Consider the following 22,325-nt stretch of genomic DNA (forward strand, 5'->3'; position numbering starts at 1 on the left):
CAGAGTGGGTTGGCATGTATTGGAACCTGTTGCTTTTCCCTGCATTGCAAAAAAACATTGGTTCACTTTAAAGCCTTCTATTCATTCTCTGTGGCTGTTTTTTTTCCTTATCTCACCCTAACGCATTTAAAGGACAAATGTCAGGTGAACTCCCGCTAAAGCTTTTGATGTCTCTAATCAATACGTTTATTTTGCGGTGCGCTCTGATATACTGTGTCCTCTCAGGTTATAAAAGCCTTTATAAGAACAGAATGGGGCTCTCATTGTGTGCTGCTATTGTGTTGAGTACATAACTGTTCGAACGTTGGCAGGCCTGTGTATAAAACAGATTGTGTGCAAAATACCGAAGGGCTCAGATCTCACTTCCATAGCCCAGTACAGAGGGCAGCAGGTGCTAGGATGACAGACACAGAAGCCACAGGGCACAAGTCAGACACAGGGAGGGAGGAAAGTCCTCTATATATGGTGCCTGCTCCATGCCGGGACAGAAATAGCCCCTCACACACCCAGGCTGAACATTAAAGGAAGGGAGTTCTTCTGCATTAAGGTAGGCAATAAATACAGTGCTTTCAAATGTACTTTTATCTATTTTTGCTTACTTAATAGAAAATTGACCAATAGTAACAGTTTAAGCTGGTCTTGACTGTCTCTAGAAATGCCAGTTTAGGTCAATGGTGGCTCCATAGAGTCAAAGAGCCCGGGCAAGAGCGTGGTTACCTGGCGTGAAATTGTCACATGACTATGGTTAACCCCTGACGGTAGCAACTGGAAAGAATGGGATAGCAACTCGTGTCTTGTTGTTTTTAGAGGGGAAACATATTTAAGAAAAAATATTGCCATTTGCTTAGGTTATGTAAGATTTTTTTCTTTTGGTTATCGCACTTTTTGTTTACTTTGATATATTAAATGTATAGTTGCCATTGTTAAAGTGACTGTGTGACCTCCCTAGCTGAAGAGGTGCGACTACATTTATCTGAGCCACAGAAAGCATTCAGCATTTTTAAATAAAAACACACAAAGCAATTAGGTAGTTTTAATAGACAGGTAATCCTTTCAGAGCTCTTGTAAGAGCAAAAGAGCAAAGTCTTGTAAGAAGTATGTCCAGTTGTGAGATATTTATTAATTTGCTTTTCTAATTATTTCCACTTGTTCGTAGCAATGTTTTGGTTTTAAAAAAAAATACAATTCTATGAAGACAGAGAACTGTGGTTTTTTAACATATATTAACCAATTAGATTTTAACTTTCATTTATCTGGGAAGACTATATTGTTATGCTCATCTTCACTATATGATCATTACATTCCATGAATATGCCCCTCTCTGATCTAGTCAACTACTTAAATAGGCGCACCCAAACTCAACATGTCAGATGCATGATTTACATACCAGGTTCTTAGGTCTATTGGGTCCCTAAAAAGACAAACTCAGTAAAGGGTTTTCTGGTTCTACTCTTTACTGCAGCCTGAAAAAAAACCTCACATTAGAAAAACTGACTCTAAACCAGGGGTTTAGACCAGATACAGCCTAGCCGGCTAGTTCGTTTCGGCCTAACGCTTTCTCGCCGATCCAACCTAATGCCAGCCAGCAACCCGCGGTTCTGGTGTCTGGATCTGCCAAGTGGCGTTAGGAACTACAGGAGCAGGAGCCGCTGGAGCTCCGGTGCTGCCTCCTTGCTGTTGCTCCCCTATTTACCGGGCCGGCATTGATACTTCTGTCGCTGCGGTACATAGGGAAAGCTTCCTGAAGTGAAATCCCTCTCCTCCGCAATGCATATGGAGGGGGGGCATTCCCTGTGGTGGGCGGAGCTATTAGGGTGGGACTCAGAGTCCGGCCTAGTGTGCTCCCGCCCACCCCTGAAATGGCCTATTGGCCATGAATGTTTGCCGATCCGTGCTCTAAACCAATTTTTCCCAATCCTTTTAACATGGGGGAACCCCTTAAAATACGTGCTATAATCAATATATCCACAGCTCACCTGTGACCAGTGGGAAAAATGCCTCAAATATCGCTGACCATTGGAAAGAACATAACTCTTACAAAAAGATCATTGGTGTTAGTTATTCTGACTTGAGAGTCACAAACTGTTCGTTGCAGTAGAAGGTACAGTAGAAGCTGGTACAGATACCTTAACTTACATTCAGAGCACTTAAAAAGCTTATGAGCAGTACACAGATTTTTGCATTTCCAAGCGCAATGTACAAAGGTCTTTCTGGAGTTAGAACAGTCCCATAATGACAGGTTCTCTTTAACACTCTTGGCTGAGAAAGGCAAAATACACTTCAGGATAAACTTTTCTTTTAAGGGTTTGGAAATAAAATTGCTTCTGTTGTATAAGGAGAGTAGAAGGCAATAAGGTTCAATACACAGACATGCTTGATAAAACCTTTGAGCCAAATTGCACTCAGTATGCTACACTGCTCTGTATTGATGTTACAATACTTTTTTCGTTCATCAGAAGACACAGGAATAAGGGACAGTGTTTGTCATTGGAGCAAGAATAAGCTATTTTACTTTAGCATTGAATGTTCATATGTATCCAAAACTTGTACTGTATGTATCCAGCATTTTATTATTTCAGAGTTTTTGTATTCATGTCTCCAACTGACAATGATTTATTGGAATGGGGGACTATAATTAGTACTTACTAGTACATGCGCCAAAATCCCTTTACTGTTGCTTAGATATGTTCTGGATGTAAGATGGTATTTTACCACAATCAGAGAAGAAAGAAAACTTTAAATGAAGATTGCGGATAAACCAGAGCCAATGTTAATTATAGGAAGCATTATTAGGATGCCTAATAACCTTCTCCAAATATTACTCTGAATGTGATTGTCTGTTTAGTATGCAGAGTCAGCAGCTGAAAATGCAGCAACCTGCACATGAAAAGACCTTGCACTAATACAACCCAATTACTTACTAAGGAAGAATAAACCACAGGATTAAGTAAATGTCTAATGTCAGTATTATTTTATTTGGATAAAGTGGGGAAATCAAATTTAGCTGAAAATAGTTTTTTTTTCCTTACTTGAGCATTAGATGTCCAAAGGCAACACTTCATTTTAAAAAAAGTCCCTAAAGAGACCCTGTCTCCTTCTTGCCTACCCTGTTCCACCTATGTGGACTGTGTACTGTTAATGAGATTTTCATCCACTTCTTGTCCCAGAGATTAAATCATATTACAGTATAAGAAATCTTCTGTTAGAGAAAAGTCCTCTCAACTCTCAGCACTCAAGATCCTAACTCTAACCTAACACCTAAACGTAAACTGACAATTATCCCCTTGTATAAAAATGTTGTACTGTGTCTGGAGTCTCGGTGTTCATAGCAAGCAGTTCCAAGCCAAAAGGGTGCCAATGGCAAGAAGGACTTAATATTCTTTAGAATGCTTTTAAGTTTTCTATGCCCATGCAAGGTAATGAAAATTGTTTACCAACTCCTCCTTCCCCGGCACCACATATTCACCTCTTCTCTGCTACTCTGATACATATGGCCAGGGCCAATTGTAATACCTGGTACGTGGTGGTTTTGGTAATAATGTGAATCAACTCCCCACTCCCATGTGGGTGTTTCTTGATTGTCATGACAAAGGGGCGCAGCATCCTTATACACTATTAGGCCCCCCCATAGATGGTCTTAAAATTAAACAGGGCTTTTGTTCTCTGGTCCAGGAAGCTGAACGAATGGTGCAGGAAAGGTGATTATATGCTGCCTGGGAAGGGGGTCAGGGAGAACCCTTCATATTTTCTTGCATGGTGGATCATTATTTGTGCTATCACAACAAGATGAATCAGATTCAATGGCCCTCATGTTCTAATGAGCTCATTAGGTAAGACGTAAAAAGAAATGTGAACGTGCAGGGCACTATGACCCATGTCATCTAACCAAAAGTCATCTATTTCTTGATCTAAAAAAAGAAAAAAAAATGAAAAGCAAATTTAAATTTCTGCCCACCCTTAGCAAATAAACCTAACAGTGTCAGTGAATGAAAATAGTATGACTGTACTATCATACTGTATACCAATCCCCCACTACTACTCATACCCCAGAACCAACTATCCCTTTCCATTTCTGGTCTGAATGTAATTGGCAATCATAATGTAATACAAACAGTTCTCACTTTGATTTATCAGGCCCAACATTGAAACTTAGCTATAACCGCCACCATTTAACAGAGAATGTCTTTGAAAGATTTGTGTTGCTTCCATATCAGAAAATTTCAATTTTGAAGGTCAGAAGTTCTTTATCTCCCTGCTACTTCATTGTCCATTTAATCTGAGCCAATGGAAAGGTATAGCACACACACAGCGAGTGTGGCTTTCAATAAATGGAGTGTTAAACCCACTCAGCGGCATGTACCAATAACTGCAAATGAGTGGTGGAGTTTTTGTTGTAAGACACTGCTCGAGATGCAATCATTCTGTTGCCAGTAAATGAATGAAGGTGTGAGACCGAGCGCTGTCAGATCCTTTCAGTCTACCCAGGGGAAATATTACTTAACCAGACGTGCCGGTCACTGAAGGTTTATAGAGATGTTCAATGTGTTCTTTCATGCTCGGTATGAAATGACATCTTGTTTATGTTAAAGAGCAACTCTAGGCATGCAAAGTCATTTATTGAACTGCTAAGGCAGGATACAGTACAAAAATGCTTAAAGCTGAACTCTAGATAAACTGCTAAAATAATTTTCAAAGATTGCTTTTGAAAAAAACTGAATGCTTTTCCAGAAGCACAGAATATAACTGAAAATAAAAGTTTTAAGGAAATGACACCAGAGACTGTTGATCTTTTTGTATCCCGGGATCTGGAAGGAATTTTGGAGCAAATTGAACAAGGGTTTATAAGGTGTTTTTGCCTTGCTCTGGATCAAGTAGTTCCCTAGCGGTTGAACTTGATGGACTTATGTCTTTTTTCAACTCGACTAACTATGAAACTAGGAAATATATATAAGTCTTGATATTTACAAATCTTAAAAGGAGAGCTAGGTTGGTGTCCTGACGTTTTTTAAACAGTGACTAAAGCTGCGTACACACTTCCAATTATTATCGTTTGTAAACGAACGACGAACGATCCTGCACGATATCTGCGAATATATTTATATATATATATATATATACACACACACTCATATACACAATACAGCCTGTATCGATCGAACGTTCGTTCATCGCGCATGCTCAGAACATGCACGATCACTGAACAACCGTACACACGATAGATGGTCAACGATCGTCGTCCAATCTGATCCGATGTCCGGTCGTTCATTTCCAACGACTATCCTCGTTCGTCGGTGTCGTTGGTTACTTTTTTACGAACGATTTTTGGCCAATCGGTCGTTCGTCGTTCGTTCGGCGTTCATTTCCAACGATAAAAATTGGACGTGTGTACGCAGCTTTATACAACCTTATTACTACCCTGCCCTTATCTCTGTTTACTTTACCTGCTCTTACTGCAGAATTGTTTTGTGCCAGATATTACACACTGAAGACAATGCTGCCCCTCTGCCATTCAGAGTACTGCTATACAGGGGATTAAGTAAAAGAAGTAGTAGTAGAAGGAAAATCACTACTGAAAATGAATTACTGGTAGTGAAAATGAAGTTACTAGTTTGGTATGCAGTTTAAAAAGATGTGAAAAAAACGCAAAATTTTCAAATCCGGCTTCCTTGTATGTAGCCTTCTGTATTTGGTTGATGTACCAAATTTTTTGAACAATCATTTCCTTATCACGTGATTGGCCCACTGCTGTGATGTAGTCACATTGGGACTGGTCATGTGACTATAGCAGAAGGACACCCCCAACTATATAGGTGGTAGCAGGAAGTGAATGGAATCCATAGGTGGGTTTCTGTATAATGGTAGCACCCCGGAGTCTGTTGAAGTTCTTGCAATATATGTAAGACCCCAACTATGTACCTGCCAATAGATTTATTATTTTTGTTGTTTGAAAGTCAGTCCCAAATAACACTTTTTAATCAAACAAGTTATCATTGACATGGTTGCCTAGGTCAAAAATCTTCCCTTGCACGCGCTATGCAATTCCATTCATTAATATGACGTTCAGTAGAACAGTCTGCATGCTCCCCAGAAATTCTTACAGGCCATATTTACCTAAAGTGTATGTGTAGAGTATGGTAACACATAGCTAAGTAATCTCTCATTGCTTTCTCTGAACTGTCCTCTGTTGGCCAGGATCTTAACAAAAAACAACTATGAGCTTTCAGGATTATTATGATGAAATCATTACAACTTGCAGAAAGCTCCAATCTAGCTAAATTGAGCTCAAGTGTGTTGACTGTATCAGCAAGTCCTTTTTTTTTTATACAAAAGATCATTTAAAACAATCAAGTCTGTAATTTATAAATTACTGATATGTGTAATCTATAAATTACTGATATGAGAAGAGACGTTAAAGGGGGGATATGACCACCCTGCATAAATATGTAAATGGTCCATATAGAGAACTCTCTTCCCAATTATTCACTTTGAGATCATTACAAAGAACAAGAGGGCACTCTGCGTCTGGAGGAAAAGAAGTTTAAGCTCCGGATAAGGAAGGGATTCGCACTGTAAGGTCTGTGAAAATGTGGAATCAGCTCCCTCAGGAAGTAGTTTCAGCAACTACTATAGATTGCTTTAAGAAAAAGCTGGATGTGTTTCTAGAAGCACAGAATATAACTGGGTATTAAGCCTTTTATTTATAAAAACAGTGACTGTTGATCCAGGGAGCATCCGATTGCCTCATGGAATCAGGAAGGAATGTTTTTTCCCCTGTTGAAGCAAATTGTACCAGGGGTTTTTGCCTTCCTCTCAAAAAACTATGTCTTATAGGGTTTTATATCTGGGATATGTTTATTTCCCTAGTGGTTGAACTTGATGGACTTATGTCTTTTTTCAACCTAACCTACTATGTATCTATATAACTATGTGTACCGTACTAAGACCAGCCAGCCGAAGGCGAGTGGGCCAAACTTTGCCTACCTGACCGAAGTCAGGCAGGTCCCGTTCTCTGAGGGCTGGCCGAAGTCTGCCCACCAGATACTGAGCTGGGAGTTCTTCCGAAGAGAGACTCCCACTAAGGAAGAGTGCTCGATCATAAGGTCAGAGCACTTTCCAGACTTCAGGGCCAACCCATAAAGAAACAGCACCCTCCCTCAAAAATGATGCACAACACACACCAGTAACAGTGACTAACATAAAAATACAATTAAATAATAAGTGCTCAGTGCATAAAACACTGGCAGGTATAAAAAATTGCTAATCTGCACTAGCCGCAGCTATGCAGAACGAAAGTGGTGCCAAATCAAGCTTAAGTGTGCCAGTGTTCAATAAACACAGTGAGTTCCTAAACTCTCTGCGATTTAAAGTACCTCTGAGTTGCTATGTCAGGGGGGCGACAGCAGGATTCAACGCTTCTCAGACCTAATGGCGATACTGAAAGTTTCTCCGCTCCTTCTCAGTGGTATAAGATCCCATCCAGGAGCTCCTTCTCAGAACAGGTCCTCCCTCCAGCCCGGCCATAGAGGAATTAGAATAGGACGGTCCCTTACAGAGCATCGCCATCTGGTCACCCTTCCTGACAGGCGTATTGAGTCTCTGCCATCTCCCCTCAAAGGACCGCAGGACCGTTCCCTTCCTCACACTGATAAGAGCAGATTCTACACTTGATTTTGATCTGTGTAGGGGATAATAAGGATAGAAATCTTCTGTTAGGATTCCAACCCCATTGAGGGGAAAGCTTGATTCTAGTTTGGTGACCCTCCAGGGGCACATAACTACATTATAAATGGACGTAAGGAGATGCCTGGTGAGCACCAATCTCCATGAACACGTATATTATGGTCCCAAGTTATTTCATTACAGTGATTGAATCCTACTGGGATCTATGTATTATGGCAGTGCTAAATCGACACATCCTCCGCTTTAGATTTTTTCATGTAGTAAATAATTTGTAATGCATATTTTCTGATTTTTCCCCTGAAATTCATAGTAGTTGTGAGCCAGTTTATGTGCCTCCTCCAACTCCTGAACACACACAATTACAGGAAACTCACAGGATACACATTAAGATAAAAAAGGACTAAACTGGCATTCACCTAAATATAAGCTTGAAATGTTTTTCACTGGAGGAACAATTAATCGATTGCTCCATAACTTACATTCTTTCTTACCTGAGCAAAAAACCTCCAGTGCTGCCCGTATTTACCTCTCCAAGGTTTGGCTTTAAGAGTTTCCAATAGGGATTCAGCTGTCCCTTAGATAATATTGATCCATGTATTCACCATTCATTGATTACTCTTCACTAAGCTATTAAAATGTCCTCTGAGTACTTCAGATCACCTGAACTCTATATTGTCAAAGTGATGGCAGTCTGAGAGGAAGGCAGGGAATAAAAGGGGTCCTTATGTGAAGATGTGAAGAGTGTGTGTTTGGTCTGAGGATTAAGTGAGGATTCTAGGAATTGTTTTGTAAAAAGCCACAAATAATGAAAATCTGTATTTGACTAGTGATGGATATAAAAGGGAACTATGACTCCTGACTATGTCTGCTTCTATCACATATTCTTAGACTGTGGATATTTCTGTACTCCCATCTAATGATGATAATACTCAAGAATTGAACGTTTTGTTCTTGCTACCAGGCCATAATCTGGGAGCCTTTCATTATAGAATAGATTGGCTGGATTCCATTGTGGATTATCATAAGGACGAAATGGACAACATGAGGATGCTAATTTGCTCTGAACTTTATTACTTTTGATATTAACCCAATTACAGCTTTGTCATACTTAAGCCTTAAGTCTTCAGAAGGTAATGAGAAATGGTAGCTTTTCTTTTTCTTTTGTGAATATGGAGATCATGTGGATCTGGAGGTGCTGAAGATGTTTGTACCTCACCTGTACAGAACACCAAAACATGCAGGAGAAGAAAGAAGAATCATTGTCAGGATGAGCAGGAGTCACCATCAACCAGGAAGCAGAGGTACCACTCTGGCAAGCAGAAGTGACAACAAGGAAAGGTCTGGTTTAAAGAGGTAGCAGGGATACCAAGGCAGAAATTCAGAATATAAACCATTGTCAGCAGCTTGAGATACAGGTAAAATAGGACACAAGCCTGGACAAAAGCCTGGATAGGAGATACTCAGATCAGGCCCCAGGAGCTGATGACTTCTCAGCAAATTTAATAGGTTGTGCAAAGTAAATTGGGCAACATGCACCAAAGCCAATGCTAGATTGCACACTTGTTCACCTACATGCACATTTGTGTACACCACCATTATTTTTATTATTAATATTATTAATAATATTACCCAGTATTTATATAGCGCCGACATATTATGCAGCGGTTTACAAATTCCATATTCATATCACTATGACCTTAAGCATTATACCACAAATTGCAATAGGTTGACCTCTATTCTAATAAATCACCTCTGCCTGGATTATACATAAACGTGATCCCAAAAAACAAAACAATGTGCTATAGGCTGTGTATGCCTCAAAAACAGATGCCAACAATGGACAATGTCTGTTTAATGTGTGTTAAAACAGCCACTTTTACAGCCTTGTACAAGGACCATTATGACAGGATCCCAGGGTATTGGTTTAAAGAAAGCTGCAGATATAAAAAAAATGCAAAATTACATTAAAACTGCATTACCATATCAAAATTTTTTTTAAACTTTAGGGATGAAGGTTTATATCAAGTTAACACTGGATTGGTGCCTATCACAACCACTCTACCCTGAAAATAAAAATATCTGACGTCTGATTGGCTGGTCCTGGCAACAACTTATGTTTTTTCCCTGGCCTAGATTTCATAGAACAGCCTCAGTGTGTTCCCATTAGTGAGGCCTGCACTGTGCCACACAGCAACCTTGATAAAGACAAGGGAATAATGACTGCATGAGAGTAGCTAGCAAGTGGCTTTCCACTGCTCCGTTCTGCATAGTTTTACTGAAAGTATTGACACTGCTCAGATCTGTCTCCTTGCAGATGCAGTTAATGAGCCTGATGGGAATTTCAAATGCCTTAAAAGAGCAAAACACTTTTCAGCGACCAGAGCTTTCGAACGCCACACAGTGCCTGATGCAAGTTCATTCTTACCAATTATCCTAATCAATAAATCGACTGAGAAAGAGGAATCACCAGGCAGTAAGGAAAAAATAAACAGGATTGAAGGTTTATGTTGGACTCATAAAAGCATTAAAGCTAAGATTTAAATGGAACAATGTTTATTTGTATAATAATAAAACAGGTACATGCTGAGCATACATGAAAAGTTGTCAATAAAGTAGATTTGTGCTGGGGGAAGCATGAGACAGCTCTTGCAATAATGTACAAAATGTGCAACATACTTCATTACGGCAGGCTTACCACCTAGAATGCCTTCTTCCAGGACTGATAACCTAATGGCTTCTGCCACTCCATTATTATCACTGCCAATTCCCTTGGCACCTTCTTCATGACCACTGAGCAACCAGTAATGGAGTAACTCTAATACATAAGTGATGGAGTTACATGTCCTGACAACAAGCATGTACACTGCATTACACATTTGCCTCAGGTACTGTAAAAAATGCTACTAAAAATGGCTGAATGTACATAAAAAACTCTTTTAACAAAGAAACCCCGTGCAATTTTTTTCTACCATAGTTTTACTTTAAAGAAGGTGGTGGCAATGTCCCTTCTGATTCCCCTGTGGTTGTGGGACTGAATAATTTCTTTGTGCCTGTGCCAGAGTTACATCATAGAGGCCCGGCCAATCAAGATGGCCAAAGATCTGACTCCAGGAAAAAGATTGGGTAAATATGTCAGCACCTGAGCAAGCAAGGACAGGTGAATGCAATTGCAAAAAATGCAAACAGACAGGTAAGGTTATTTCATTGCAGAAGTGACTTCGGTTGCAATTTTTACTTCACTTTACTTTTTTGCGTTTAGTTCTGCTTACTTGGGTTAAGATCATTTGGGTTAAAATTACCTTTACCTTTTAAGAAAATTGATATTTATTTCCAGCCAAGTGGCTGAAAGAAAACTAATTGAACTTATGTGAAAATAACTGTCACTTTTTTTTATAAAGATATTTATCCTGGTACTTTAGCTTTGTGAAATGAGTCCATATAAAATATGTATATAAACACAGTTGTCATAGTCGTGTGTTAGTTATTTCTCTGTGCTTCTGTTGAAGTTATAAATAAATGAACTTGTGTCAGGCAGGCAGAATAAAGAGTCTGCGAAAAAGTCTTAAAACAAAACTGGACTGCATAATGTTACAAATTTGTGCCAGGATAAGATATTCATATTCAGATCTGCATATCTACTTGTAATAGCTCAAGAGCTGACATTCAGATTAGTACAGATACTCATTTGTGACTGGTACTCTTTTATATAATTATGTTTAATATATCTTTCCTGGATATCTACACATTACAGTATAATATAAAGCATATAAAAAGAGGTTGTTTTGGTTTTAGTACTGCAACAATCTTTGTCAGTTTGATTTTTTTCTTTCATTATGAAAAACCATTTTCTAATTTATAATTTCCATTTGGGTTATGTGAGAACGGTCTTTTTAATTATCTTCAGAATACCTAAATTTTCCCCATCTTGGCAGTCATTGTTAGCCTGCTGTGACTTGGTCCTACATGCTCTTCTTTGTTCCCTATTTGACAGTGAGGACTCCTAACATACTCTGTGAACAATAGGCCAGAAATATTGCATTCAATATCTATGGGGTAGAAAGTGAGGAGAAATGGCTATCCAAGCACACATGCAAGTTGGCATGCTTTGCTTTCTTGGCAGACAAATCCTTGCACGAGGGAAAGCTACTCTTAGCTTTATAGAAGTTTACCATCCTGTTATGGGCACTATGATTTTGGAGAGAATGATGGCCCCCCCTCCTGACTTGGTCCCCTTAGCTGGAACACCATGGCGTACCTCCCATTGATCAGCAATTGCTGTGCCATGAAACTATTCTGACTTTTTGAAGGTGCCATTTTTTTTACAGTTCTGAGGCCTCTCCATTTCCCCTCCCTTTACCCCCTGTCCAACTACCTCGTATCTCATCCTTGCCTTCCCTTCTTTATTCATTTACCTTGCTCATGCTTTGGGACCATCCTACAAATGCCTGCTAATATTGTTTTCATTACCACTACTTTATGTTAAATATACCCTATATTGATTTGAGATCTAGTTATGCGATTGTTCCTCTTATGATTGTTTGACCATGTGACTATATTTGGCTTTAGTTACTGAATTAGTCCCTATCCATTTGTTAAACCTTTGCAGTTTTCATTGAATAGTTGAATTTATGTTACTATTGTTGCTTTAACCCTTTTACATCTTTGTATATCCCTGCTATTATACTCTTTAATAAAATGTATCCCCCCCCCCCCCCACCTGCTGGGGAGGATTTTTTCACTTGCTTTGGCAGGATGTCAGAGTGATGGATAGTCTCTCAAAGGGAGACAGCACCAAAGACCCCTTTTTAGTTGAGTGGGAAGAGGTTAGATCCTCTATCATCATTATATTACTGTGTTTTCCAGTGACACCCGTGCACCAGAGACAGGAAGCGAGAAGGATTTTCCCCAATGGAATTGCCAATGGGAATAAAAAACCCAACAGAGGTCCTGACCTTTAAAGTACAACTACATATTTCTTGCATAAAAACTAACCCCCTCCCCTACACACACAAACTCACCTAGTCTAACCTAGAACACTCTCAGCCAGCCTCCAACACTATTTCCTCCTGTGCAGTAAAACTTGGAAGGAGCCATTCTCCTACAGTAAGTACAAGGGAGGAAGCTAAGGGTCTTCACAAAGCTAGTTGGGTTTTAGGTAACATGTTCCCTTTATTGTTGCCATCCTTAGGTTTAATTTAATTTGTCTGACTATTCATAACCTTTCAAAGAAGCAAATTGACATTCTTAATATCCGGGTCAAAGAGGGAGTTAGTGAAGTGAAACAGATACTTAATTTCCTTGATCTGTCACCTTCTAGCTGGATTACGTGAGGCTGTCGGAGCTTTTCATTGTAAAATTTTACAATGTCAAGATGCTCGGTGAAATCACATGCCACAGTTAAAAAGAAAGTAATGTAAGAGGGATGCTTGAATTAATAATTAACAGTCATTTTAAAATTGCTGGAAATTGCTACTTCTTGAACATGTCAAGTAGCAATGGGCTAAAAAGATTACTCTGTCCAAGTAGCTTAGTATATAGTTGGCATACATTCATCTTTTACCATTTTGTAAACTAATACACAAAATTGCTGTGCTTCATGGCTGCGTAGTATAGTAAAAGTGACTTTTAAAGAGATTTTGATGTGTACTTTGAATTGTATTTGTATTGTAAAGTGTATTTAAATGATGTGTACTTTGTCAGGAACTAAGGGCTAGGAAGACTGTTTTTTTGAGAAGAGAACAGTAAATTTATACTTTGACAATAAAGGACAAATAACTTATTCACTTTAATGCAAGACTCCCTATTTAGACATAATTAGCTTTCCAAATTTTTTAAAACATAAACAGATCGGAATCTAAACCCAAGGACCTGAAAAAAACAAAAAAACTACTTTACCTCAAATAGAAACCTGTCACAAAAAATGTAGCACAAGTAAATGTGAATAAATACATCAATGTTGTAATATTTTTAAAACATTTATTTTTTTAAAATAATAAAATCACATCTGCATTTTTCCCTATTTTACAGGCCAAAGTGTTTTATACTTTTGAATTGGTTATAATAGGTGAAACAAACTCTTTTTTCCAATGGCATTTTTAGGTTAAAAAAATGGCTTATATTTGAATGTATAGATTGTTTTTCTTAGGGTTCTGTGCATGCCCGATCTCGATGGGCAAGAAGGAGCTTTTTCTTCAATGGGGTAAACAAAATGCAGATCTCATGCATGTGCAGATCAGTACTCTTTTTTTCCCATCTACGTCATCAGATCTCAGACCTGTGCAGTGCAAGATTGGGTGACTTACGAAGAAGGCACACGATGCTTCCTTCACGCTGGCACAAAGGAAGATACCAGGACGACGTTGGTCCTAATTCAGTAAACTTCTGGGGGACTGACAGATCTGCAAAGGTAAAGGTGAGTTTTCTTTCCCCGGTTTATTTTGGTCAGACATAAGGTCATCAGACTAACCTAATTCCAAAGTCTGCTAGTCCTACAACTACAATTCATGTTGACAAATGGTTTCCATTTTTTGGGGGAGATGCTTGCTAATGTAGCCGGGCATCTACTGTTCTTCCTACATGGTCACATCTGAGTGAACCTCCCACTGACTAAATTCATAGATATGCATCCTCACATTGGCTAAGTTGAAATGTTTCCTGAAAAGCATTGGAAATCCAGTGATATATTTTTCCTTTCCGCCTGGAGCTGCTTTAAAACAATTAAATAAGACATATGCACCAGTTTGGTTATGCTCGCAAATTGTGTTTTTCACAGGCAGAGGCATACTACAAAGCAATAAAGCAGTTCAGTGTAAGTTTATCAAAGTCTGAAGGCAGTAGAATCTTTACCAACCATATGGTCATTTCCCATGTTGTTGAATAGAAAATGATGGTTTGCAAAATATAATTATGTAAGCAGATTGTTATATTCTTCATAAAATCTTACCATCTCTGAGCTGTATTTAATCACATTGGAAGCATCAACCCACAGAGCCCAATGGGAAGTCAATTGTCGTTGGTCTTACTGTGCTAAACTGCTAAAGACTAATTCCGGATTGATCCTAGATACTTGGAATGTCCTATTTATTATAATATATATATTATAATAATAATTATAACCTGTGGTATATACAGTGAGTTCCTATGTGAGCATTGGAGAAGTTGACCTGAAAACAATTTTGTCTGCGACATGGATGAATCTCACATTTGCAGTCTGCCACAATGTTGGCATTCCAGAATTCCTTAAATTTTGCTAATGGCTATGGATCCACGTATAAACATCTATTGGATCATCTTTCGAGGCTAGAGGGCCTCCCATGTTCCTATTTCAATCAGGATTAGGGCTATGCCAACAGGACTAGCAGCATGGAAGATTTTACTTTTGGAAATAACCACATCTGTAAAATTTAGGTAACTATACATCTCAGGTGCATGGTTACTTCAGGTCACTGGAACTATGAGCTAGGCAGGCAAGGTAAGCGTAATTTATGTGTAAGTGTAATTTTCCTTAACCCCCCTACCACCTACTGTTTGTTTACTAACTTTCTGCACCAAAAATGCAATGTGCCAGGAAAAAACATTTTGGTGTAATTGCCAGCCAATAGTATAAGACATACATATATATATATATATATATATACAATTCATAAATATTTGGACAGAGACAACTTTTTTCTAATTTTGGTTCTGTACATTACCACAAATGATTTAAAATGAAACAACACAGATGCAGTTGAACTGCAGACTTTCAGCTTTATTTCAGTGGGTTGACCAAAAAGATTGCATAAAATGTGAGGAACTAAATCCTTTTTTCATTTCATTTCAGGGGCTTAAAAGTAATTGGACAAGTTAAAAAGCTGAAAATAAAATGTTAATTTCTAATACTTGGTTGAAAACCCTTTGCTGGCAATGACAGTCTGTAGTCTTGATCTCATGGACATCACCAGATGCCAGGTTTCCTCCTTTTTAATGCTCTGCCAGGCCTTTACTGCAGCGGCTTTCAGTTGCTGTTTCTTTGTGGGCCTTTCTCTCCGAACTTCAACAAGTGAAATGCATGCTCAATTGGGTTCAGATCAAGTGGATATTTTACTTCTTTGCTTTAATAAACTCCTGGGTTGCTTTGGCTGCATGTTTTGGGTCATTGTCCATCTGTAATATGAAACGCCTCCAATGAATGTGACTGCATTTAGCTGGATTTGAGCAGACAGTATGTCTCTGAACACCTCAGAATTCATTTAGCTGCTTCTGTCCTGTGTCACATCATGGATAAACACTAGTGTCCCAGTGCCATGGCAGCCATGCACGCCCAAGCCATCACACTGCCTCCGCCATGTTTTACAGATGATGTGGTATGCTTTGGGTCATGAGCTGTTTCACGCTTTCTCCATACTTTTTTCTTGCCATCATTCTGGTAAAGGTTCATCATGGTTTCATCTGTCTAAAGAATGTTTTTCCAGAAGTGCGCTGGCTTTTTTAGATGTTTTTGAGCAAAGTCCAATCTAGCCTTTCTATTTTTGAGGCCTATGAGTGGCTTGCACCTTGCAGTGCACTCTCTGTGTTTACTTTCATACAGTCTTCTCTTTATGGTAGACTTGGATATCGATATGCCTACTTCCTGGAGAGTGTTGTTCACTTGGTTGGCTGTTGTGAAGGGGTTTCTCTTCACCATGGAAATAATTCTGCGATTATCCACCACTGTTGTCTCCCATGGACGTCCAGGTCTTTTGGGGTTGCTGAGTTAACCAGTGCTTTGTTTCTTTCTCATGATGTACCACTCCTAATATTGTAGCAATTTCTCGGATGGGTTTTTTCAGTTTTTGCAGCTTAAGGATGGCTTGTTTCACCTGCATGGAGAGCTCCTCTGACCGCATGTTGTCTGTTCACAGCAAAATCTTCCACATACAAGCACCCCCCCCCCCCCCTCAAAAAAAAAAGATCAACTCCAGGCCTTTTATCTGCTTAATTGATAATGACGAAACAAAGTAATTCCCACACCAGCCCATGAAATAGCCTTTGAGTCAATTGTCCAATTACTTTTGAGCCCCTGAAATGAAGTGATTGTGTATTTTTATGCAATCTTTTTGTTCAACCCACTGAAATCAAGCTGAAAGTCTGCAGTTCAACTGCATCTGAGCTGTGAAAATGTTTAGAAAGAAGTATCATGGAGGTGCTAACATCTGCAGTCTTCACTCCACAGCACAATTGGGTGGCTACAAATCAAGACATTTTGAATAGAGCATGCATTGTAGCCACATGCATTAAAGAACAATTTAACTCATATATTTTAGAGCAAAAGGAGAATGGAAAGCATTAATAAGAAATAAAAAAAACATGCATTTTTCTGGTTTTTGAATTTAGTGAATATTTAAGGTATGCAAATAATTAGGTATTGTCAAATTAACTATCACATGCTAACACTGCTACATTTTGGCTTCAATGACCCCTGTGCCTTGAAAGCATGGCCATTGTGTTAAAGCACAATCATTAAAGCACAATCATTTGCGCACCTACAGACAGGCTCAATTAAATAAAGTTAGCTATAAATGGCTTGGTATTAGTAGTGCCCTCGATCTTGATCATTAGTCATATTCAGACTTTTTCTCGTGCCTTAGAGGGCGTTAATAGACACCTAAGGCAGTTGGAGGTGCTTGTTATTGCTGTATATCAGAGGATAAGATCAAAGGATCATGTATGCACCACTGTCAGATGTGAGGATTGCAGCAACCTTCTTTCTTGCCTATCTATAGCCAAAATTTGTTATTGAATTTTATAATAATGGTATTGATATTGAACGCATTATACATGTTATCCTAGTGATATAATGCAACAATCAGAATAGAGGAACACATGATTTCTGACAAAATCAACAGGTATTTTGTGTACAGGGGACAGGTTTATTATTAATATAGCTGCTTTTTTCAAACTACTTCTCACCCCCATACAAGTCTATGTGAGTGAATAAGGAGCTTTAATCAGGTCAAATGCAATTAGTTCTGAATGATTTCAGAAGCATCTCAAACTGATGGCCAAAGTACACCACATTTATTCATGGAATGAAATCAACACAAACCCCCTATATACCCATTTCTAAGAACTGGTAAGTTACTGTATATAAATTTTTTGAGGGGAGGATGGCTAAATATGCTTCAATTAGTTTTCCACTAAAATTAAAGCAAATATAATGTTCTAATATGCTATAGAGAGTTGCTTTTAAGAACATCCTATTTTAGTCAATATGTTGCTTTTGAATTAAGTTCTTCCTTAAATAAACATATGATATGTATTTTGCACTTATGCTAAGCACAATTGAGCATTAAAATGAAAGATATGTCATATTCTATCACAAGGAGAAAGGAGCATGTCTACCCAAAACATCAGTTTATTTACGACCTCATCCATTATTCCATGGGTAATACAGCATCCATTAGTTTACTCTTTGCTTGTCTTTTCCCTTTTCTATACACAAATATATTCCATTTGCATTGGTATATTTTCTTTTACTACTGCTTGTTGTCACTGGAGAGTATTTGTATTTACTGAACTTTCTACCTATTCATCATTTTCATTATTGTCCGGTGTGCTTAATTTTCATGGTAACCCTATGGTAGATTGTAATTTTGGGTGTTTGAAAGCATCTAGTTTTGATGAAGCACCCGACTAAATGTAATATGAGCACATGGTGTGCATAGGATTAGTTTAATTATTGTTGTATATATATATATATATATATATATGTATAATTTTTTTTTTTTCGAGGACAGTGGATAGATTTATAGGAAGAATTTCTTTATGCCCAGGGCTAGCAGTACATCCAGAACTGCTGATGTACAGCAACAGATACAACCCCACAGATTAAGACTTGTTGACCATCATGAGTGCAAAAAATTCAGTAATATAAACATTAAATGAAAGTGTACATTGCACTGATGTTGACCACCATCAGTGTATTGTATAAAAACCATGGCCAAAGAGTAGAACTTAGGGATCTGTGTGCATTCACTCTAGCAATATGTTACAGGAGCCGGAGGCAGAAGGTGGCACATTTCATATAGGTAAGTACATTTTATATGCTTCAAAATGCTCAGCATATTTGCACATTATGGCACACTTACTGGCTAAAGAGCCCCTTTCCAGCACTGCAATGTCCCCAATTGCTTCTTTGTCTCCATCCTGGCGTGGAACCAATGTGAGCATGTACGGCTCATATGGTGTACACAACACCAACAAGGTCCTTCATGGGCTGCAAGAATAGTCCTAGACCTAAAATGGTAAGTGCCCACCTTAGGTATTGAAGTCCTCTATAGGGATGAGGAAAGGAGAATATTAAGTTTGATCTTGCGGTGAATCGGGCTTTTTTCGCTTACCGAAAATGTAGGTGAGAACACTGCATCATGCAGCCCTGGAAATCCTCTGCGATCCCCGGGCACTAGAGGTTAATTAACCTCTAGTGCCCCGGAGATCGCAAACTGGAGGTTTCCAAGGGCTGAATGCAGCTCTGGGAATCCTTCTGTTTTATTTCCTCGCCCAAATTTCGCGAAACCGTTGGAAGTTCGAGGAAATTTTTTCGAGAATGCCCAATTTACACTCAGTTTAAGTATGATTCTTTTTTCTTCTGCAATGTAAAGTACATACCGGTACTTTATGTCTATTGGCGACATATCAGCAAAATCCTTAATGTATCTTTTGTATTTCAAAAGAAGAATACCCTTGCACAGAGCTAATGGATTAAAACCTTCTGTAAAAGAGGTGAACTTGACCGAGTGGTAATGGACTACCACTTGTTTTAAACTCTCTGTAGTGCTATTAAAGGATGTGCATTTTTAGGGGCGAGTACATCTGTTACCTAGTTACTAACGTGTGGAAGACAATACATCTCAATGTGCTTCACCATGTAATCATTATTCACATGTCTTCACAGAAAATTCTAAGTTACATAACACTCCTTTTCTTAAACTACTGATTAAAGTGAACGTTTCATTCCAACGTGTGCTCCAGTGGAGGCATGAGCCAAAATTAAAAATATATATTATACAGATTTTAGACAAGTCCTATTTATTGAATCAATCTGTTGATATACATTTGTGGACTTTTTTTGTATCTTGCCTTAGGAAAAAAAATGTAATTACATACATCAACAGTGTATTAACTCCAGCTTTCCTTTTGGATCAGTAATAGAGTCCACTTCTGTGCTGAAATCGTATAGTCCTTCATCTCCGCATTTCACAGAAAGTACATTGGAATCTTCAGCTACCTTCAAGATCCCGCTGGAGTTATTAACTACAAGGACGTGGTCGGGAAAAATGATGACATCATCAAAATAGAGGGATTTCTGTAAAATTATGGCCAAGAACACGCGCTAGATTATTGTGGTTAAAAACTAACAATTAAAAAACATATCAATGGATAATCGTTTATATAAGTGTCAAAAGATGATGATTCTTTACTGCAATGAGTGGTCCTCCTATGGGATTCATTCTGGTGATTGTCATCGACTATCGTGATTATTTATTACTTTGTATTTATATAGTGACGACATATTACGCAGTTCATAGTCATGTCAATGACTGTCCCTCAAAGGGGTTCACAATATAATGTCTCTACCATGTTCATATGTCATTGGCAAAGTTTAAGGTCAATTTTAAACGGAAAGCAAAATCGGAGTGCCCAAAAGAAAATTCACGCAAACACAGGGAGAACCTGCAAACTCCATGCAGTCAGTGTCCTGGCTACAGATGTTACACAATGAATGATCATGTTCACAACCATGCATGCACGGCCAGTGGGTATGTGCTGGGCAGGGGAACGTGAAAGGTCTGTCAATGACAGTCAGCAAAGTGGTCTGCCCAATTTTACAAAAATGATGTATAACATTCTGGGTGTAAGTGTTCTTCCTAGCAAATGTATGTTTTTGATTGGTTTTGAACATCAATTATCTAGCATGTGTGTAAAGATTTTGAATGTGTTCTAAAAAAATGCAGTGGTTTCACATAATAAGGGGAGAAGGAACATGGAATTGAAGTATAAAGCAGTAAATCTGACATACACAGAAACAATCCTCTGGTGGAGAATCTTCCAGGTCTAATGGCAGTATTTAATCCTACACCAGGGAATGTTTCAGTGTATGTCAGATTGATTGCTTTATAAATAGACCCCTAGCAGTGTTCTAAGCATGTAACATGCATAGCTGTGTAATGGACAATTCTATACAATAAGCTATGTTTTCTCTATTGTAGACAAAAACAAACATATTACGAATATTACCTACTATAACAGCAATACCTGTCCTGACAATCTTCATTCATAATGAAGAAGCTGTTCTCCTATATACATCTTCAAGATTTTGTCTTGGATGCATATATATTTTGAGTAAGTACAATACAGATTAATAAGGCCAGGGTGTCAGTATGACAGTCAGTCATTTAGTTTCTTTATAAGAGGGTGGGACATGGTTTTGCATGTTGTTCTCACAGGACAGGGACCCTTGGAGATTGAGACTGGAGGGAGGCTGATGTTGAATACAACATACCACATCAGAGGAAAAGCAAAAAGCAGGAAAAGGTATACTAGTGTAGAACAGAGCTCAGAAACAGACTGAAAATAGAAGAATAATGAGAAATATCCAGCAGTAGACAATGCAGAGAAATGAGATTGCCACTGGGACAATTGTGACAGAGAAATGAGATTGTGGGACAATTGTGCAAACCTTAACAAGAGAGATGAGCAGAAATGAAAGAAGGAGAGATACAGGAGAGGATCTGGGAACAGAGAGTTTATATAGAAGACAGCAAGGAGAATGGAGTGGACTAGAATCTGCAGTACACTAAGGAACAGAAGATACAATGAATGGAAAGGCAAGGCAGAGAGAAAGCTGAATATGGATCATCTGGACTATAGCTGGAACAGCTATAGCAAAAAAGCAATAAGGGGACCACAGTGACCGGATCAGATCTCGGCAGCAGAAAGGGCCCACTGGGATCAGGCAAGGAAGAGAGAAGAACTGTATCAGCAACAGAGAGGGCACACTAGAATAATAGGACATTACTATATGTATTGACACACAAGGCAGACAGGTTACTGTATGTAGCAGCAGCCATGGATCACTGGAATGAGAAGCAGCAACAAGAACAGTGTATACAGACTAGGTAGAGGAAAGCACAATATATATTCTGGATACAGAGGTGCAAAATAGAAAGTACAGGGGAGTTAGGAATACAGAATGATTGCAGGAGAGTAAAGTATACAGAGTGGGTACAGGGGATCAGGGTATACAGACTGGGTACAGGGGATCAGAGTATACAGAGTGGGTACAGGGGGTCAGGGTATACAGAGTGTGTACAAGGGATCAGGGTATACAGAGTGGGTACAGGGGATCAGGGTATACAGAGTGGGTACAGGGGGTCAGGGTATACAGAGTGGGTACAGGGGATCAGAGTATACAGAGTGGGTACAGGAGATCAGAGTATACAGAGTGGGTACAGGAGATCAGAGTATACAAAGTGGGTACAGGAGATCAGAGTATACAGAGTGGGTACAAGGGATCAGGGTATACAGAGTGGGTACAGGGGATCAGGGTATACAGATTGGGTACAGGGGATCAGAGTATACAGAGTGGGTACAGGGGATCAGGGTATACAGAGTGGGTACAGGGG

General features: G+C 38.9%; 1 protein-coding gene across 2 annotated transcripts in view; it reads left to right on the plus strand.

The window, feature by feature from the left end:
* The first annotated feature begins 445 nt into the window (after positions 1-445).
* Positions 446-22,325, plus strand: part of SGCD (sarcoglycan delta) — a 438,990-nt gene continuing 417,110 nt past the window's right edge. For both annotated transcript variants that reach the window (XM_072400493.1, XM_072400495.1), the window contains exon 1: positions 446-547. The gene's annotated coding sequence lies outside the window, so the exon portion shown is untranslated. The remainder of the gene's footprint in view (positions 548-22,325) is intronic.

Source organism: Pyxicephalus adspersus, chromosome 2 (genome assembly GCF_032062135.1).
Source record: "Pyxicephalus adspersus chromosome 2, UCB_Pads_2.0, whole genome shotgun sequence".
NCBI classification, from domain to species: Eukaryota; Metazoa; Chordata; class Amphibia; order Anura; family Pyxicephalidae; genus Pyxicephalus; species Pyxicephalus adspersus.